The 18820-nt window shown below is 34.3% G+C and overlaps 1 long non-coding RNA gene across 1 annotated transcript; it reads right to left on the bottom strand.

Annotated features, from left to right (window-relative positions):
* Window positions 1–13190: 13190 nt before the first annotated feature.
* Window positions 13191–13669, bottom strand: LOC107480315 (uncharacterized). The gene is made up of 3 exons (XR_001590442.3): window positions 13586–13669; window positions 13384–13452; window positions 13191–13216 (listed from the first exon to the last, which is right to left on the bottom strand). It is a non-coding gene; the product is annotated as an uncharacterized LOC107480315 (long non-coding RNA).
* Window positions 13670–18820: the final 5151 nt, after the last annotated feature.

Below are 18820 nucleotides of genomic sequence, written 5' to 3'. Positions count from 1 at the left end.
AATAAAAATTTAATTTAAAAGTTTTTTTAATTAAAATAATTCAGTTATTTATATATTTTTAAAATAAATTTTAACACAGGTTCAGAAACAAAATTTTATGTATATGTTTAAATATGTATTGTATAAAAAATATTTTTTTATTACTAGTTCTAATAATAAAAAATATATTTTAAATCAGTACATTTATCAATTTATTTTAAAAATTTATATACAACATACTTACATATAATAGAATAAAAGCTTAAAAAATTAAACAATGAAAATTACTAAATTGATAAAAGTAAAATTTGTAATCGACAATCATAAAAAAGATAAATAATAAAATTAAAAGATATATAATATCATGGAGAACTATATAAAAAAATATAGAGCTTATAATTGATCTTTTGATGTTTAGAAGATGATCATTTTTGTACATACACATACAGTTCGTCATCTGTTCACCCTAAATTCGTACAAATTAAATTTTAAATTAGATTTTATTCTTTAAATCCTTGTGTTAGTGCTTTAATTTTTAAACAGGATATTTTTAAAGATTAATTTAGATTCTCTAAATTTTAAATTTTACTTTAAAGAATAAAGTGTGATATCTCATCATTTATTTTATAGGTAACACTAAGAAAAAATGAGAGAAAAAATATTTAAAGATAAAATATTACACTTTATTCTCTCAAGTAAAAATTTAAAATTAAAAAAATTTAAATTATTAAAAAACTAATTATATTTTAGAAGACTAATTATTCTTTAAATCCTTGTGTTAGTGCTTTAATTTTTGATGGAGCGGCCTCCTCTTCTCATTAGCTAATTAACAATGAGTTGAGAAAATACAACGAAAAATATGAACAAAGAATGGACTCCCATACTATATACTGGGCTTCAATATATAAGACCTCTTCAACCCATCTAAAATTTGCTCAATAACAAATTATAAAAACTCAAGAAGTCAAGTTTTAAAAATCACCCACATGTCCGGCAATAACCACAATCACATACTTAAAATCTTGGAAACAGATCTTCTAAGAACTAGTTTTCACTTTTTCTACAATAGACGATTCCATAAAACATATAGCACAAGCACGTAAATACATAAAGCACAACAAAACAATATAATTAGTGGTGGAGCTTCTCATAGACAATTAAGAGCTATCCCTTTTCCAAAACTTTTTATAAAAGAATTACTAGATTTATTAAAGAGTATAGTTAGCTTAGTTAGTTAAAATTTTATACTGACAATTTAATAGCTTGTTTTCAATTCTCCCTTCTTCCATTCATTTCAATTTTTTTCATTCAAATTTAATGCGCTTGGGCAGTTGGCTTCTTTTGAATATAATACACACCTAAACAATTAAAATAAATACATACGATATATACTTATCCTAATAGTCATGAGCTCATATGTCAATATCATCACCAAAATAAATATTATTTATCACTGCATTCATATAAAAAAATGTTTTTTCTAGCTTTAAAGTAAGCATTATGTGTCTTTATTTTTAGAGTAAAATGATAATTAGATATTCAGAAATTTTAATCTCAAACTAATTAGTTCTTGAAAAAAAATATCAATTAAGTCCTTCATGATAATAAAATAGTGGACATGTATGTCCTTTCATCAATGTATAGTGCAAAATGAAACAAAATTATCTATGTATTTCATTATCTATATTTCATTGTTGCTATGTGAGTATGGAAATAATATAGTTTTGGATAGTGAAATATTTATTATCTTTGAATTTCTAACTTTTTGTATAACATTTATTAACTATTCTCAATTTATCATGAATCTTATCAAAAGTTGTTATCTGCATGACGATATTTCATAAATAAACACATCACAGTACGTAATAATACATATAAGAAAAAGTATGAAAAACCAATATCCTTATTGTACAATACATATAATGGGGGTTTAATTGAAATTAAAATTAAATTATGGGTAGTTAATTAATTTTGATTTTTTTTAATTTGAAATTTAAAACAAATTAGGATTACTGTCAGTTATAGAATGAAAACAACGGCCTCCCACTCTGAAGACGGCGTGACCTCCATGTTCTTGATTTCTACGAGAATCTCGCCACTTCAGCCCCGCCACGATCACCGACTGCATCTGCATTTGTTCCCACTGCCCTCTCATCCGCACAGTCCACCGCGCAACACTGCGTTCTGTTCGTCTGTAGGATATTTGCACCGATGCAGCAACCCGGACCTCCAGCAAGGACAGTGAACAGTCGGTGTGCCTTCTTCCTGATGTCGACGTCGCAAGACGAACGTGTTTTAAGTGTGCGTCCTCCTTCATGCACACCACCGAGCCGAAGTTCCTTTATCGAGTACGATATGGTTGAACCACTTGGTTGTGTTCCATCTGCCGTTGCAGAGAATTTATCTAATCAATATGAAAACGTATTCGGTGATGTGGTCGTCGATGGTGAGAAGTTGAACAAGGTGATCAACTTAAGATAAAAAAATATTGATAATGGATGGTTATTTTTCAAATAATTTAGATTTTAAATCGCAATGTAAATGGGGTGTTTATTTTTATAATTAATGCAGTATCCAAATGTGATCGATGAGTTGTGATGCAACTAAATTTGAGATTGTTTTATATTGAATGGTATGATTATATGTATGGAGAATTTGCATAAATTAATTAATCATTTCATGCTTGTAGGACTGTTTTTAAATGGTATGGTATCCTTATATGCAGGAAGCATATTTTATGCGTATGTGTATATGATTGTATGCTTCCTACATATTATATGACATGCTTATATGCTAACCATCCTATTATATTCTTATTTGTCATGCAGATAGGCTTATATGCTTATATGAATGATGAAATTGCATAAATTAATTAGTTGGTATGCTTATATAAATGAATTATAATATATGGTATGCATATATTCTTCCGACATGATGGTCATTGAATGAATTAAAAAAGCAACTATAGGGTGATGCAGGCGCTGAAATTGAGGTCTAACTTAATGTGTATGGTAATTGTATTTACTGCCTGGTAATCATGAAATGCTTAGATGAGTGTTTTATAATGGCATGGTATCCTTATATGCTCCCTACATATTTTGTATTTATATGCTTATATTATGTGGTATGCCTACATGCTTCCTACATTTGATTTTCTTATTTTTCATGCTGACAGGTGATATGCTTATATGTGTGCTGAATTTGTATAAATTCACTAATGATATGCTTATATGAGTGGTTTTTTATGGAATGGTGTGCTTATGTTCTTCCTGCATGTGTAGATAAGAATTTATGTATATAATTGTACATGATGCTCATTGAATGAAAAAAGAAGCAAGTAAAGGGTGATGCAGGCGCTTAAATAATAGCTAAAATGGAATAAATAATTCTAATACCTATCATTGTCATTTCCATGCAGTTGTTGTTAAGCTAAAATGGGTAGGATGATTAACATGATTTCTAGCTGATGTTGTGTTTTTGTTGCTTGTTTTTGAGGTTTTATTTACATGATATTTAATAAGGATTTTTTTCTTTCGGTTACTTTGTTTCTTTCGGAATTGGAGGTCATGCAACTGTCAGATGTTACTGAGGTTGGAAGTGAAGAGATGGAGCTTGGTGACGATATTTTAGACTCTAGTTTAATTTTGTGTAATCATAATTCGTATGTTTGATTTGATCATTAATGGTAATTATTTTCTTGAAATTAATCTAAAATGTAGTTGCTGGATCATGGTTGCCTTCAAGAAGACGAGATACCAAGAGTTGGAATGCGCTTTGCGCAGTTACAGATGGCTCATGACTTTTATGTTACATACGCAAAGAAAGTAGGATTTGCAACTAAGAAAAGGACGATAACATATGGCATCACAAAGATACCTGTTAACCAAGCTATCCACTGTAATCATGACAGGTTCTGTGGGTCTCATGTCAAAGCACCAACCCGGAAGAACATGATTTCAGCTGCTGGGTGCAAGGCAAGGATATATGTGAAGTTTGATAAGGACATGCAAGAGTGGATTTTGTTAGGTTGAGTTGAGGCACTCGCACCCATGTTCAGCGAGAAAGGCAGTGCACTACCATGAGTATAGGCAGCTGACCATGCATGCGAAGTGTGTGATCGAGGATGATGATGAGGCTGGGATTCGACCAAACAAGACATTCCTAACTTTGGCAAATGAGGCTGGGGGCCCGTCTAACCTGGAATTCTCAAAAAACGATTTAAGAAACTATATAACAGCAAGGCTCTGAACTAGCAATGTGAATGCGGATGTCAGGGAGATGATGAACTACTTCATGAGAATGAAGGACATCAATCCGAACTTCTTTTACGCGGTGAAGTTGGATGAGGAGTGTAAATTTAGGAGTGCAGTATAGGTGGATACAAGGTGAAGGGCGTCGTATGAATACTACGGAGACGTTGTGTCAGTTGATAGCACCTATAGTACAAACAGGTATGAAGTAGTTAAGTTGGTGTTTTGTCCTTTATTTTTTTTAATTCTATTCGATTGTGATTGGGATTTCTTATGTTTGGTTGTTTTTTCTGGTAGGCATGGATTACCGTTTGTGTCATTCGTCGGGGTCAACCACCATGGTAAGTCGACCCTCCTCGGCTGTACTTTGCAGGGGAATGAGGAAATCCCAAGTTATGAGTGGGTTTTCAACCAATGGGTGAAATGCATGGAAAATGCTCCACAGCGTATCATAACCGATCAATGTCGATCCATTTTCCATGCGATCAGAAATGTATTACGCGACACACGCCACCGTTGGTGCATCTGCATATTACGAAAAAGTTATTGCAAAAGTTTGGGGGTTACCGCCGGTACAGAGATTTGTATGATGACCTCAATGACATTATGTGAAACTCTCGGATTGATGAGTCATTTGAGAATAACTGGTCTGAATTTATAGATGAGTACAACTTACATAACAACACATGGCTGTTAGGTCTGTTAGTGTACGATTACTTTACACACTTTAACTGACAATTATTTTGGTATCTGGATTTTCCTTATTTGTAGTAATAAGTTTGGTGTAAGGTTTTTTTGCTAAAATTGGCTTTCTTTATTTTCTGTAGATCTGTATGATGACCAACGCATGTGGGTCCCCATATACTTCAAGGGTGAATTTTGGGCTGCCATGAGAAGTACGCAAAGGAGTGAGAGCATGCACGCATTCTACGGTGGATTCTTACACAGTAGGACTAGTTTAGTTCAATTTGTTCATGCATATGACAATGTGCTTGGAATCAAGGAGCAGAGAGAATTGGAGGATGATGTTGTAGACTCGAGGGGGTTATCCATTGTGCAACGAGCTCGCCTATGGAGAGTCAATTTCAGCAAGAGTACACTACCAGCATGTTTAGGGATGTTCAAACTGAGTTCGTGAAGAAGGCTGATTACAGAGTCTCTGTAGTTGCCGAAAAGGGGGCATCAGTGTGCATGAAGGTGGAAGAGGAGAAATTAGTCAACAATACTATTCTCTGCGTTCCATACGATGTCCACTTTGACCGTTTCACACAGGAGGTTCGTTGTGAGTGCAATCTTTTCGAGAGTTTAGGTGTGTTGTGTTGTCAATGTCTTGTAGTTTTTTATTCGTATAAAGTGTACAAAGTACCTACCTGTTATGTTCTCCCTCGATGGAGTAAGAAAATAAAGCGCAAGCATACGTATGTCAAGAGTAGCAACAATATCAGTCGGTCAGATGAGAGTCATGTTGCATTCAAGGGACTGTGTGCACACTTCTACAATATTGCTCAAGAATTCATTGGTGACCACGACAAAACAGCATTGCTGCATACTGTTCTGGAAGAAACAAGGGCCAAGTTGGCTGTGCACCGTGCCAAGAAGAGGTCCAATAGTATGGTGGAGACCCACACCAGTATTGGCTCACAGAGTTTGAATGTTGTCGGTGTCGCTGACATCCAAGGCTCATCAAAGGTCAGCACAAAGGGTCGGCCAAAGAGTAAGAGGCTCGACGCTGCCCTGGAAAAGTCCTTCAATAATTCTGCTCGGAGGAAAAACAAGAATGCATTCTCAGTACATGTTTGGATTAATCTCGACCTTGCATGTTTATTTGGTATAGTACTATGCAAGAAGATAACTGTTGGCTTTTATTTTTTTTTTGTTTAGCAGGTGGTTTGTCCGAACGCATCTCAAGATGTAAACCTTGGTGCTGTTGGTGGCCAGAATATATCCGAACAAGCCGGTGGTTTCATGTCTTTGTTAAACTCCTTCAACAAAGTTAGAATACGTTGGACAAGGTTGTGCTTGTGTTTATATTTTCATCTCTGTGTTTGTAGGGTTCAGATTGGTTTCAATTTATACGGTTCAGATTAGTTTTAACGTTTATAGGCAGCTGTTGCAAAAGTCCATACGTGATTAATTTCCAGAACCCAATTTTCTTTGGTGAGAATGAACCACTTTACTTTATTAATTTCGTTTACACTAAATGCATAATGATTATAGTTGATGGTTATTATGTAATTTATGAGTTAGGTTAATAAATTTGTACTCGATTGCTCCATGTTATACTGAATAGTTTTTCGGTGCGTAGCTGTTCATTCTAGATAGTAACTACATGGTTTTTTGTTTTCAAATAATTTAGATGTTCAATTATGTATGTGATCATATGTTCACTTTCACTTTGAGTATGAATGGTTATCCTTGGGTGCTTGTATGTGCAACGATTAGTGGTTATGTTTTAGTTAACTATCATGGTTTCACAAGGTTATTTTACACGGTATGTGGTATGTAAGTGGTCGTTTTAAAGGGTAATTATGTTGTTATTTTTTCCAAGTTACACTGGATGTTTGTTATTGTAACCATTAGGATGTTTAGTTTTTCAGTATTTGTGGATGGTTATTTATCGCATATTTCAACATATATTATCTGTAGCGTGCATTCCAAAGGAATCACCGCATCTTGTCTCAACACAAGTGATTCCCTATGTCATAACTTAACACATTCAACTCAAATATGAAATACACAATAGACATACATGAGATAACACATACCAAAATAGATGTTCGGTTCAATATGCGCAAAGATGGTTACTTTACTAAACAAGATGGATAAATCCAGGAATTTTAGCTGAAAATAAAATAAATCCTTTTAATGTAACCAAAAAATTTCTCCTGGAAACAAGTCCTTTTAATGTAACATAAATAAATCCCCAGGAATTTAAGCAGAAAGTAAAACAAGTATAATATGGTAATTAAATTCACTGTAGCTAAACCTAAGTACGCTACTTCTTCCTCCGTTTGATCATCGCCCCCTTTGGTAATGCTTCCGCACGTTCAATCAATGACCTCGTGCTAGGTGCAATGAATGGTGCTTTAACTTTCCTAGTCTTGTTTCGTGGTTGGTTGCGCCGAACAGGTTTAACCTTGTCTGTCAATAATGAAAGAACCTGATGAACTAATGCATTGTGTGGCCCACAGACAATGTCCAGCATCAACTCCATCCTGTATGACCTGAGTGAATCCTGTAAATAGATTTACCAGGTGAGTTAGTAGTAAGAACTGTTACAGTGATATTTGTTCAAATTGATGCGTGATATATGCCCAAAAGTTTATTGTAGTCACCTCGTCCCATTCATCAAGAGCACGGCTTCGGTCCAAATTTTCATGAACTTAATAACACAGATGCCACAGTCAAAGCTACAGGAAAATAACATACTTTTGCAATTAGGATGACAAGAATTTTTAATATGGTATGCCCCATGATGGAAAGAAAACTAAAAAGCCTCAAAGCTAAGTTGTAATTTCATCTCACTTGTTCGGTTGCTTTGGAACCCTGGCGTAAGAACGAGATGGGCCGTATGTAGTCCGGACGAATGCATGAATTGCAATTCTTGCCATGTCCTCAAACAGTCTCCCCTGAAAATCATGGAACAAAACAATCAAACAACATGCTATTGAATTAGATACTATAGCTTTTATATTGTATAAAAGGAGTATAGTAGCTTACCACATATGCATCGAGTTTATCCTGTTCATCATCTTGTGGTGTAGAATGCAAACTATCGATTATCACTAGGCTTTGCATTCACCTCACTGCATATATCCACCAATGGCCCCTCTAACAATTAGGAATTAACCATTGCAGTAAATAGTACATAGGAATGAGTATGTCTCTTAAAAAAAACTAGTCAATTCCCTCGACCATGCAGGAACCAGAACATTCTCAAATTAGATGACAGTCACGACATAATTCTTAAATAAAGAAAAAAATTACCGATCCGGATGACACAGGAAGCTTAAAGCAACTATTTACTAGGCTTAGGAGACCCACCCAATCCATTTCCAACAGCAAAGTATAGTACATTCAATCAACATAATAACATGGCAAACCCGAAGAGTAAAATATGCAAATAGAAACAACCATATCAATAGTGGGTAATAGTGATCATCCGTTCCAACATTTTACACGTTGTATAATATATCGGAAGTTCAGAGTATTTAAAAAAGATTACAACTCACCCATTTTCTCTTTGCAGCTTCGAGTTTGTCAAAGAACCTAGTATCCTCACCAAAACTTCGACCAACACCCACATAAATTGGTCTTGCACCGTCAATAAATGATGTCAGATTATCATTCCGTGTGACTGATTCCTGCAAACCCACACATAGTAAGAATCCTTACAAAAGTTGACACATATTGTAATCAGTAGAGTGTAAATACCAATATGCCTCGACACACGCAATAGAAATATCGCTTGAATCTAGATGATTCGGTGTCATTGAAGGAGTAGCACATCCATTGTATAACATACACAATTTATTCAGCAAGTGTAAACTAAACACCGATAGAAAGATGGGGAATTAAAACGCATGATTAAGTTCATATACTTACGCAGCTGTTGACCCAACTGCGGATTTTCAAGATCTATAAGTCATTCCATTGTAATACTATATATTTTCGGCCTTCATAGGATGCCAAATGTTGCTCTTTGTTCAAGGACGAGTTAAGTATTCATGCTCTGATTTGTTTCTCCTTAGTCTCCTCATTTTTTATATTTCTTAGACTTGGATGAATTGAATGTATCGGGGATGGGGTTAGAGTCTTTCAAGCTGGGTTAAACCGAGTTAAAAGCTAGGTCTCCCTAGACTCGGTGTATGGTAGCATGATTTGTTTGGCATCATCGTTTGCAGGGGTTGCATGCTTATGGCATTTGTTTGCTGCCTTTGTTCAACATTATTCATCACTTGCTCAAATTCCGGACACTGTACGATCGAGATGTCAAATTCGCTGCAAACAAATGTAATATGACGTTAGCTATAACGACAAGTTATGCTTACCACGACGGCTAATCACAAGACGGGGTAAGAAAAATAAAGAAGAGAAAGATACAGCAAGATAAGCCACAAACAACTTACCTGTCAAAATCATACTCGGTGAGCTGGACATGTGCCGCAGACGGCGTATGTGGAGATGCATCCTTGTGGTCAAGGTTTTTTTTTTGAGCACCTTTATGATCGTCCTTGACCACGGGCTCTGCTTGATTTACATCCTGTGGTGGAGGCTGTTGTTGGAATAATTGTTGCCTTCTAGCAAGTGGCACGTTTTCTTCATCATCAGAGTCTAGGACTACCAAAGGTGACCCTTTGCTTATTGGGAGATTTTCTTCTGGAATTCCTTTTTTTGTGCCGCTTCTAGATCGGCTTCTGCAGATAGGCAAATTTCTCCTCGTACTAGGCCTGTATTCCTGTGCTGTATATTCATAGATATCGTCATTTGCATGATAAAATTAACATCCATGATAATAACACAAGTAATTTTAATTAACCGAGCTCACTTTCTGCATATCGATATCTCTATGCTGAGTTTTGGTCCTGCTCTTGGTAGATGGCGACTGTTCGAAGTCCTTGCACAGCTGTTTTCTTCCATCATCGACCTTACCACACTGCTGGAATTACCCAAGGATTTATAATTACATGCACATCACAGCACGTTGCACACCAGACAAGGTGGAATGTACCAACATAACAAGAACCAGTCACACACATACTAAGAGGATGCATCAAAATACTAACACAATTAAATCATAAATTAGCCATCCAGTTTACATCATAACCAGATTTAAGCATCTTAAATGCATTTGTTTACTTAACAAACACAAACCAAATAAAAACTGAAAGAGAAATAAAACACATCAAATGTATTCAAAGAAGCCTTCAACATAATAACATGAACCTAGCAATCACGGTCATTGAAATCAATTCTCCCAATTTTCCTATTTAAACATCATCTATCAAGACCAACCATCCGATTACATACTGAAGTAACCATTCAATTAAATAAGCCCAAGATCTATCATAAAGACTAACCATCCAATACCTTACTATAGTGACCATCCAAATGGCTTACAAAAATTATTAATGTACTAAGTGGAGTAGCACAGCCGTCAATTACAACCACACCAATCATCAATGTAAACTATTTTCACATAATGCATCAACTTGGCAGCCCCAGAAAGTAATTTTTTGATCTAGAAAAAGCCATCCGAATAAATAAATCATAAATTAGCTATCCAGTTTAGATCATAAGCCGATTTTAGCATCTTAAATGCATTTGTTTTCTTAACAAACACAAACCAAATAAAAACTAAAAGAAAAATAAAACACATTAAATGTATTCAAAGAAGTCTTCAACATAATAACATGAACCTAGCATTCACGGTCATTGAAATCAATTCTCCCAATTTTCCTATATATACACATCATCTATCAAAAACCAACCATCCGATTACCTACTGCAGTAAACATCCAATTAAATAACCGCATGATCTATGATAAGGACCAACCATCCAATCACATAAGTAATGATCCAATTAAATAATCGCACGATCTATCATAATGAAAGCAGATCACCTCATCCGCATCCTTATATCTTTGCTGAGACGTAGTCTTGCCGTGGGTAGATGGCGCTTGGTCAGAGTCCTTACGGGGCCTTTTACACCTTGTTTTTTCGTTTACTGCTTTACTACTAGACGCTTTCTTCTGTTTTTTCCTCTTCCTTGCATTGTCGATGATACAACCCTGTGTGTTCAATATGGGACAAAAAACTTAGCAAAAAATCAACGTGAACCTCCGATGGCATTTGTATTCAATTTGATTATAAAAATAAAATTATTAGAGATTGGACCTGTGAGATAACATAGTCGGCCTTCTTATCAAGTTCATTAGTGTTCCATTCATCAATCCAGGGCTCGAGTGCTTGACATGCATGTAAAGGACCATGCTTTAAGCGCTGAAAGTACAGAACTTATACACAAGTATTTTAAATATTAGGATTTACACCATAAGGCGTACATATTTTTGAAAATTAGGAAATTTATTTGTGATACCAGTAACACGAACATGCACCCGCCGCATGTTTCTCGATTCTCGTCTTGAAATTTTCTTATTGCATCTCGTAACCACTTTAGTATCTGATACGACCAGTGGAATCTTCTTGGATTCGAGACATCCAAAATCGGAGGGCGGTGCCACGGGGAAATAATTTGCTGGCTTGTGGGGCTAAGAAACATCTTCAAAACTACCAGGATAAATTATCGTCTAAAGGTCATCCTCTGTTACTCGGTCTCCATTGGACAGGCAAAGACAAAGTCGTGCAGTTGTGTTGTAGTTTTCTTCTGGAACACTCTCTTAATTGCCAAATGCGATGCATTTTTTCTGCAATTCTGGGATTGGGTCCCCTGCGTTAACGAAATATTGTACAATAAACAGTCAGTGTCAACAAAGGAAAAATAAAAACCACGCACAGGAATGATTACATCTTACATAATTTCGACTAACCTCGAGAAGGTATGCCGAATACACTGCCGATCAGTTCAGCGGTAACGCAAATGTCCCCCGCGTCGACCCTGAGAGTGTTTGAGTCCACGTCATAGGCCCTAGCTAGTTGGAGCATGATGCTCTACTTCACATGCCATAACGGTACTCGCCGCAGGAAATCAAATCCAATGGCCTCAATCTCAGCCAACTTAGCATGCTCATTATGTAGTTCCAAGTGGATAAACAAGTTGTTAATATAGCAAGGTGAGCATCGCGTCTCGATTAATTTCTGTTGAGCAAAAATTAGGATCAGAATGACGTCACAAAATATAACCAAACATGTTCTTTTAATCATGTAAACAATAGGATACCTTTTTACCCATCTGATTTTGTGTTCGGCCGGTGTGAAAATGGGTTGTTGGAGCACCGTGAAAATTTACTCACGCAGTAGCCCCCCCTAAATTCTAAGTTTTTAACTCTAACAAAAGAATTAGGCAACCTGCAGCCAAATAATATCATTAATAGCATAATCTTACCTTTCAATCGATATAACTTTAATTATTAGAGCTAGATGGCCTTAGTAGATAATACTGATGTATCGAAGCCGAAAAGAAATTATTGGCATTGAAGATTCTAGCTTATTTCTAATCTTTGATATGCTTTGGAAGATTTATCAAGATCAATCCTCCAAGTGTCTCTATAGTAACCATCTTTATTTAAGATAAAAAACTTATTCATGCAAACATAGCATCAACTATGAAGATCAACTATCCAACCACATACTGAAGTAAGGATCCAAATAAATAAGCGCAATATCTATTAGAAAGACCAACCATCCAATACCCTACTAAAGCATCCATCTAAATGGCTTACGAAAATTATTAATAAACCAAGAGAATCAGCACAGCCGTCAATTACAACCACACCAATAAAAAATGTAAACTATTTTCACACAATGCATCAACTTGGCAACCCCAGAAAGCAATTTTTTCATTCGGAAAAAGGCATGCAAATAAATAAATCATAAATTAACTATCCAGTTCAGATATAAACCGATTTGAGCATCTTGAATAAAAATGTTTACTTAACAAACACAAACCAAATAAAAATTGAAAGAAAAATAAAACACATCAAATGTATTCAAAGAAGCCTTCAACATAATAACATCAAAATAGCATTCACGGTCATTGAAATAAATTCTCCCAATTTTCCTGTATTAGCATCATCTACCAAAACCAAACATCCAATTACATACTGAAGTACTCATGCATTTAAATAAGCCCAGTATCTATGATAAAGACCAACCATCAAATCATATAATAAAGCAGAATGTTTAGAAAGGATAAAATGCAAAAAAGACACAGTTAAGGTTACGTTTCTCTTCTGAGCACGAGATTCATTGATGACCTAAGATGTTTTCACGAGATTCATTGATGACCTAAGATGTTTTCTAATAGCCTGGAGAAAAGATGAAAGATACAAGAGTTAACCTGAATCTAAAAAGGCTTCAAATGAAAGAATGAATATAGAAAATAGAAAGTGGACATTGTGCTGTAAATTCAGAGAAACCAAAATAAACAGAGTGAAAATAAATATCTAATGAACACTAGAGGAAAGGGATTCACCTCCTTGCAATTAAGGACAACTGTCTTGTTAAAAGTTTGAACCTGGGATAGTGAGATTTCTCTAGCTTCCTGAGGCACACAAAAAAAATAGTGAACATTATGTACTTATCCTACTCCTATAGCTAGGATCATGAGTGAAAAATAATAAATAAAAACATAATCAAATTTGGTATGAACAAAACAGCATAACATAATTATGCACCTCAAGCCCCTCAACCGTTTCTTTATATCCAGATAGCAGATATTCCTTTGTTAGAGTTTCCTCAGAGCAATTTGGCGTCTGGGGTGAAAATCTGGTGGTCCAAACCTGAGAAGAAAATTATTTAATTTTAATTACACAACAATAATAACTGACAAAAAAAATAAAACACATCAAATGTATTCAAAGAAGCATTCAACATAATAACATCAAGCTAGCATTCACGATCATTGGAATCAATTCTCCAAATTTTCCTATATTAAAATCATATATCAAAACCAACCATCCGACTACATATTGAAGTAACCATCCAAGTATATAAGCTCAAAACATTGATAAATAACAACCATCAAACACCCTACTAAAGTAACTATCCAATAAGTACCAACCAAACATCAACAATGGTAAGCTAGTTTACGTCAAATTGCACGCAAAGGTCCGCACAGGGAGGAAAAAAATATTAAAATTTTTCTGCTATATAAACAAGATTACCAAACTTTTTCGACCATTCCCGTGCTAAAGTTAAATCAATTGCAACAATTTCAACCAACATCACATTCCACATGCTCCATGATACTAAAATTGAACCTAATGCTTTCTCACCATGTAGAATCAATCATATTAGCAGCAAAATCTGTCTCTAAAACAACATGCAATAGCAATGATGATCATGAAACGAAGAACTTAACCGACTTACCGTGGATGGTTGATGACATTCTGGTTATGATGTTCGTGGTGGTCCTGGTGAATGGTCCATGATCAGGCGGCGAAATTTTCAGGCTCGGATCCTCCGCTGCAACCAAAGCGACGGGGATGCTGGAGATCATGGCGTCCGAGAGAGGAGAATGAGCGCTGTTGCTCCGTTCAGCGGTGACGGCTCACTGGGCTGCAATTCGCGTCAAAGGCATAGCGCGCAGAGGCTGGGCTGCAATGACGGTGGGATGAGCAACAGCAACAGGGTGACGGACTTGAGGCCAGCGAGGAAGGATGCTCGCGAAGAAGGGTCGTCGTCTAGGGTTGTAGATTTCAAGGCACACGGTTGGGCGGCGTCTGGGGTCTGTGAAGCGAATTGGAGGGGTTTTTTTGGGGGGGGGGAGGCTAACGTGGCAGCCAAAATGGTTTGGGTTAATGGGAAAAAATTGAAAATAGGGAAAAAATAATGGTAGGGTAAATTAAAACTGAACAGGCCATTAGAGATTAGGGTAAATTAGGGTTAATTTACTCTTTTAATTTTAATTGGGCCAAATAAACAACCAATTGTAGCCATTGTATACATATTTCATTGTCTCCTTAGCGGAACTCTACATATAAACACTACTGTTAAGTAATTTTATGTGATCAATTGATAAAAAGGCATCACGTATTTATCGTTTATTATCATAAAAGACTAATTTTTTTTTCAAAAACTAATTATTTCAAATTTAACATCTTGAGAGACCTAATTATCTATTTATTATTGTTTTTATTGAGACTATATTCATCATCGTTTGCTAATGTGAAAGAAACCACCAATCTTACCATATGCAGGATAAAATTGTTAGATCACAAGTATCTCAAATTGAGTTTAAATAATTAATAATTAATGCTGTATTTTTTTTTTCTTCTTTTTTTCCTTATTTCTTTCTTTTTTTTAGTTAAACGAATATAAGTTCACTATCTTCCAAGTAATTTTGCAGCATTATGTGTTTCTTCTTCTTTTTTGTTTGATTTTTTTGTTTTTATTCTTTTTAAGAGAGTAAAACAAGAAGAAACTTGAAAAGGTAAAACAAAAAAGAAAAGATGAATAAGAAAAAAAGAAGAAGATGGTGATGATGATGAAAAAGGAAGAAGAAGCAGCAGAAGATGAGGAGGGGGAGGAAGAGGAAGAGTTTTGAATTATGTAGAACTTATCAGAATAAAAATACACACAAATATCTTCGTTTTACACCCAAATATTTTCGTGTTACACCCAAATATCTTCGTTTTACACCTAAATTTGCTGCAAATACAGAAATGAGTTATGCTATGTGTAAACTAAAATCAGCCACCTGTATAAAATGCATACTGGAATACAAATATACATTGAAAATAAATTAAATCACACATGTATTTATACACAAATACATTTGTGGTTGATTTTAGTATACAAATAGCATTTTTATACAGAAAAATATTTTCTCTAATGCTGTATTTTTTTTCTTCTTCTTCTTTTCCTTATTTCTTTCTTTCTTTCAATTAAATGAATATAAGTTCACCATCTTCCAAGTAATTTTGCAGCATTATGTGTTTCTTCTTCTTCTTTGTTTGATTTTTTTTTGTTTTTATTCTTGTTAAGAGAGTAAAACAAGAACAAACTTGAGAAGGTAAAACAAAAAGAGAAAGATGAATAAAAGAAAAAAGAAGATGGTGATGATGATGAAAAAAGAAAAGAAGAGGCAATAGAAGATGAGGAAGAGGAAGAGGAAGAGTTTTGAATTATGCAGAACTTATCAAAATAAAAATACACCGAAAATTCTTAAAAATACACCCAAATATTTGTGTTACATCCAAATTTGCTACAAATATAGAAAAATATTTCCTCTAATGCTACATTTTTTTTTCTTCTGTATTGAACCATACCTCAACTACTTGATTGGATTCAAAACAATAAAAGGAGGAGAAGACTTGTAAAGACTTGTATGAGAAAAATACTTGTATGTGGAAAACAAACTGCTCATCAATACTATAGAAGGACTGCAAAATATACCCAAAATACATCATATTAAAACAAGTATAAGCTATAGAATGCAAATAGAACTATAAAATCATCATATAAAATAACAAAAATCAGATTCATGAATCATCATTAAACAAAAACTAAAACAATCCAACTAAAAGAATAAGACAATTCACCCGCAGTGAGATGAAAAGCTATAAACTGGTAATACACCCAAATTTTCCTAAAATAGACCCAAATATTCCTGATTTACACCCGAACGTCTGATATAAAATGTAAAAAATTCATCAGAACTAGTACATCAGATTCAATTCAAACAAGGAACAATGAACAACAAATTTCACAGGCAAGATCCATGCATTATTCAGCTATACAATCATAAACGACTTATTGGATTCAAATTCATATTCAATTATTAACTGGAATTAAACCACACCTCGGGAACTTCATTAGATTCAAATTCAAAATCCACTTTGCTCTGGTTCATCTGATTATCTGAAGTTGAATCATCCATTATCTTCAAAACGATTTCAGATCTTGATTTCAGAAACAATGAAAAATGAGAAAAACGAAGAAAGAGAACAGAGAGAGAAACTTATGTAAACGGCAAAGGAGAAGGCAGAGAGAAACGCATGAAAGAGATTGAAAAGAGAAGGCAAGAAAAAGCAGAAGAAATTCGAAAAAGGAAACGAAATCCTTTCAAAAAAGAATGTTATATATTCGCGCGTTGATTGATTGAAAAATCTGTTAAGAAGGCGCGTGAAACATACATGCCATAAGAAGCGTGTTTTAGGATTAAGGGATATTAAGGACTTATAAGACTTGTACAGTAAAAAGGCTTGTATGTAGAGATTAATTCTAATTTTTTATATAATATCGGAAGAAATTATCCACTAATTTCAGATAAGATCTCTTGAAATAATGACCATAGTATCACTTCTTATAAATACTCTAACATCCCAATTATTTTTCAATACAATTCTCACGTGAACATACTGTTTATATTTTTACTGACTTAGACATCAATTTTTTTTTCAAACGGGATATTTAATGCGTTAGCTACAACATTACAGGAGTTGATACGCACAACGTCTAATATCTATTGTATATGACTAGTACACTGGATCTAACTATTGTTTTGAAACTGACGTGAAGACACCTCAAATGCCTTAACCATCACTCCATTTTAAGTATATCTCGAAATAAAGTTATAATATCTCTTTTTCATTAATAAAAATATAAAATCATTAAATTTATTAACTATAAAACTTTATTTTTTTTCTTCTTATTCCATTTGCCCAACGACCCAAGCTCAAGTTCACGAGTATTAACCATGTCATGAGGCATTAACATTAGTCCCAAAAGGCCGAAACCACATTGTTGGTGGTGTGTACTGTGTTAGGACTCCGATCCCGGAATTCGACCCAAAGATCTAAGGCTGCGTTTGTTTTTAGAGACAGGACAGAACATGACACTGAAACGGAGACAATAGGACGGAGACACTAAAAATTATCTTTTTTGTATTGTGTTTGGATACGATGGACAAGACACTAATATAATATCTAGTATTATGTTTGGATACACATGGATAAGACTAAAATATTATATGAAATGACTAAAATAGTCCTGTAATTCCAAATTTTCTATATCAATACAAATTAATTTAATAAAAAATGAGAGTACGTAGGAGTACAGACGGAACTTGAAAAAAATATTTGAAGAGGCAAAAAATTTTAATAAAAAAATATATTAGTATTTATATTAAAATAAAATTTATAAATATAATTATTTTCTTTTAAAAATTATTATTAATATGTAGGAATACATATGGTTAAGATTAACAAAAAAAATAATTTTGAGTTTGATTAATAAAAAAATTTGTTTAAGTTAATAAGCCAAATTAATTTTAATTAAAAATTAATTTTAAAAAAATCTATTTTTACATGAAAAAAACAATTAGTTTTTGCATATAAAGTATCTCTGAACAACGAATTATCTACTTCCAATAAAAAATTCTACAAAAAGAAAAGAGTACTTGGAAAAGAAAGAGATAGAGAAAGAACAGGAAGAAAAAAAGTATCTCTGAACAACGCAATAGAAAAAATAAAAAGGGGTAATAGTGGAAAAAAGAAAACAAAATTTATAAAATTGTCCGTGTCCATTCTTCCAAATTCCGTGTGCATCATTGTCCTTCGTAAAAGAGTGGACACAAAAGTATAAAAAATTGTCTCGGAAACAATATATCCACTGTCCATGTCTCTCTGCTTTCAAACACTTTTTAAACAAGTATTGTCCATGTTTCTGTGTACTGTCCAAAAAACAAACGCTACCTAACATATTTAGGTTAGTTAGGTTAAATGATCTCGAAACGTGACAAACCCAAATACAAATAAATGTGTTCGGTCTAAGTATTCAACCAAATTAAAGTTATTTCTCAGCTCAGTTGTCCGGTTGAACCAAATTAATCTTAATTCGATCCCACACCTTCACACAGCATTCCCTTTCGCACAACCACCCCACCCACATGGCCGCACATTGCCTCT

The sequence above is a fragment of the Arachis duranensis genome, chromosome 1 (assembly GCF_000817695.3).
Source record: "Arachis duranensis cultivar V14167 chromosome 1, aradu.V14167.gnm2.J7QH, whole genome shotgun sequence".
Lineage (NCBI taxonomy): Eukaryota > Viridiplantae > Streptophyta > Magnoliopsida > Fabales > Fabaceae > Arachis > Arachis duranensis.
Note: the sequence above shows the minus strand (reverse complement) of the source record. Positions and strands in the feature narration are given on the sequence as shown.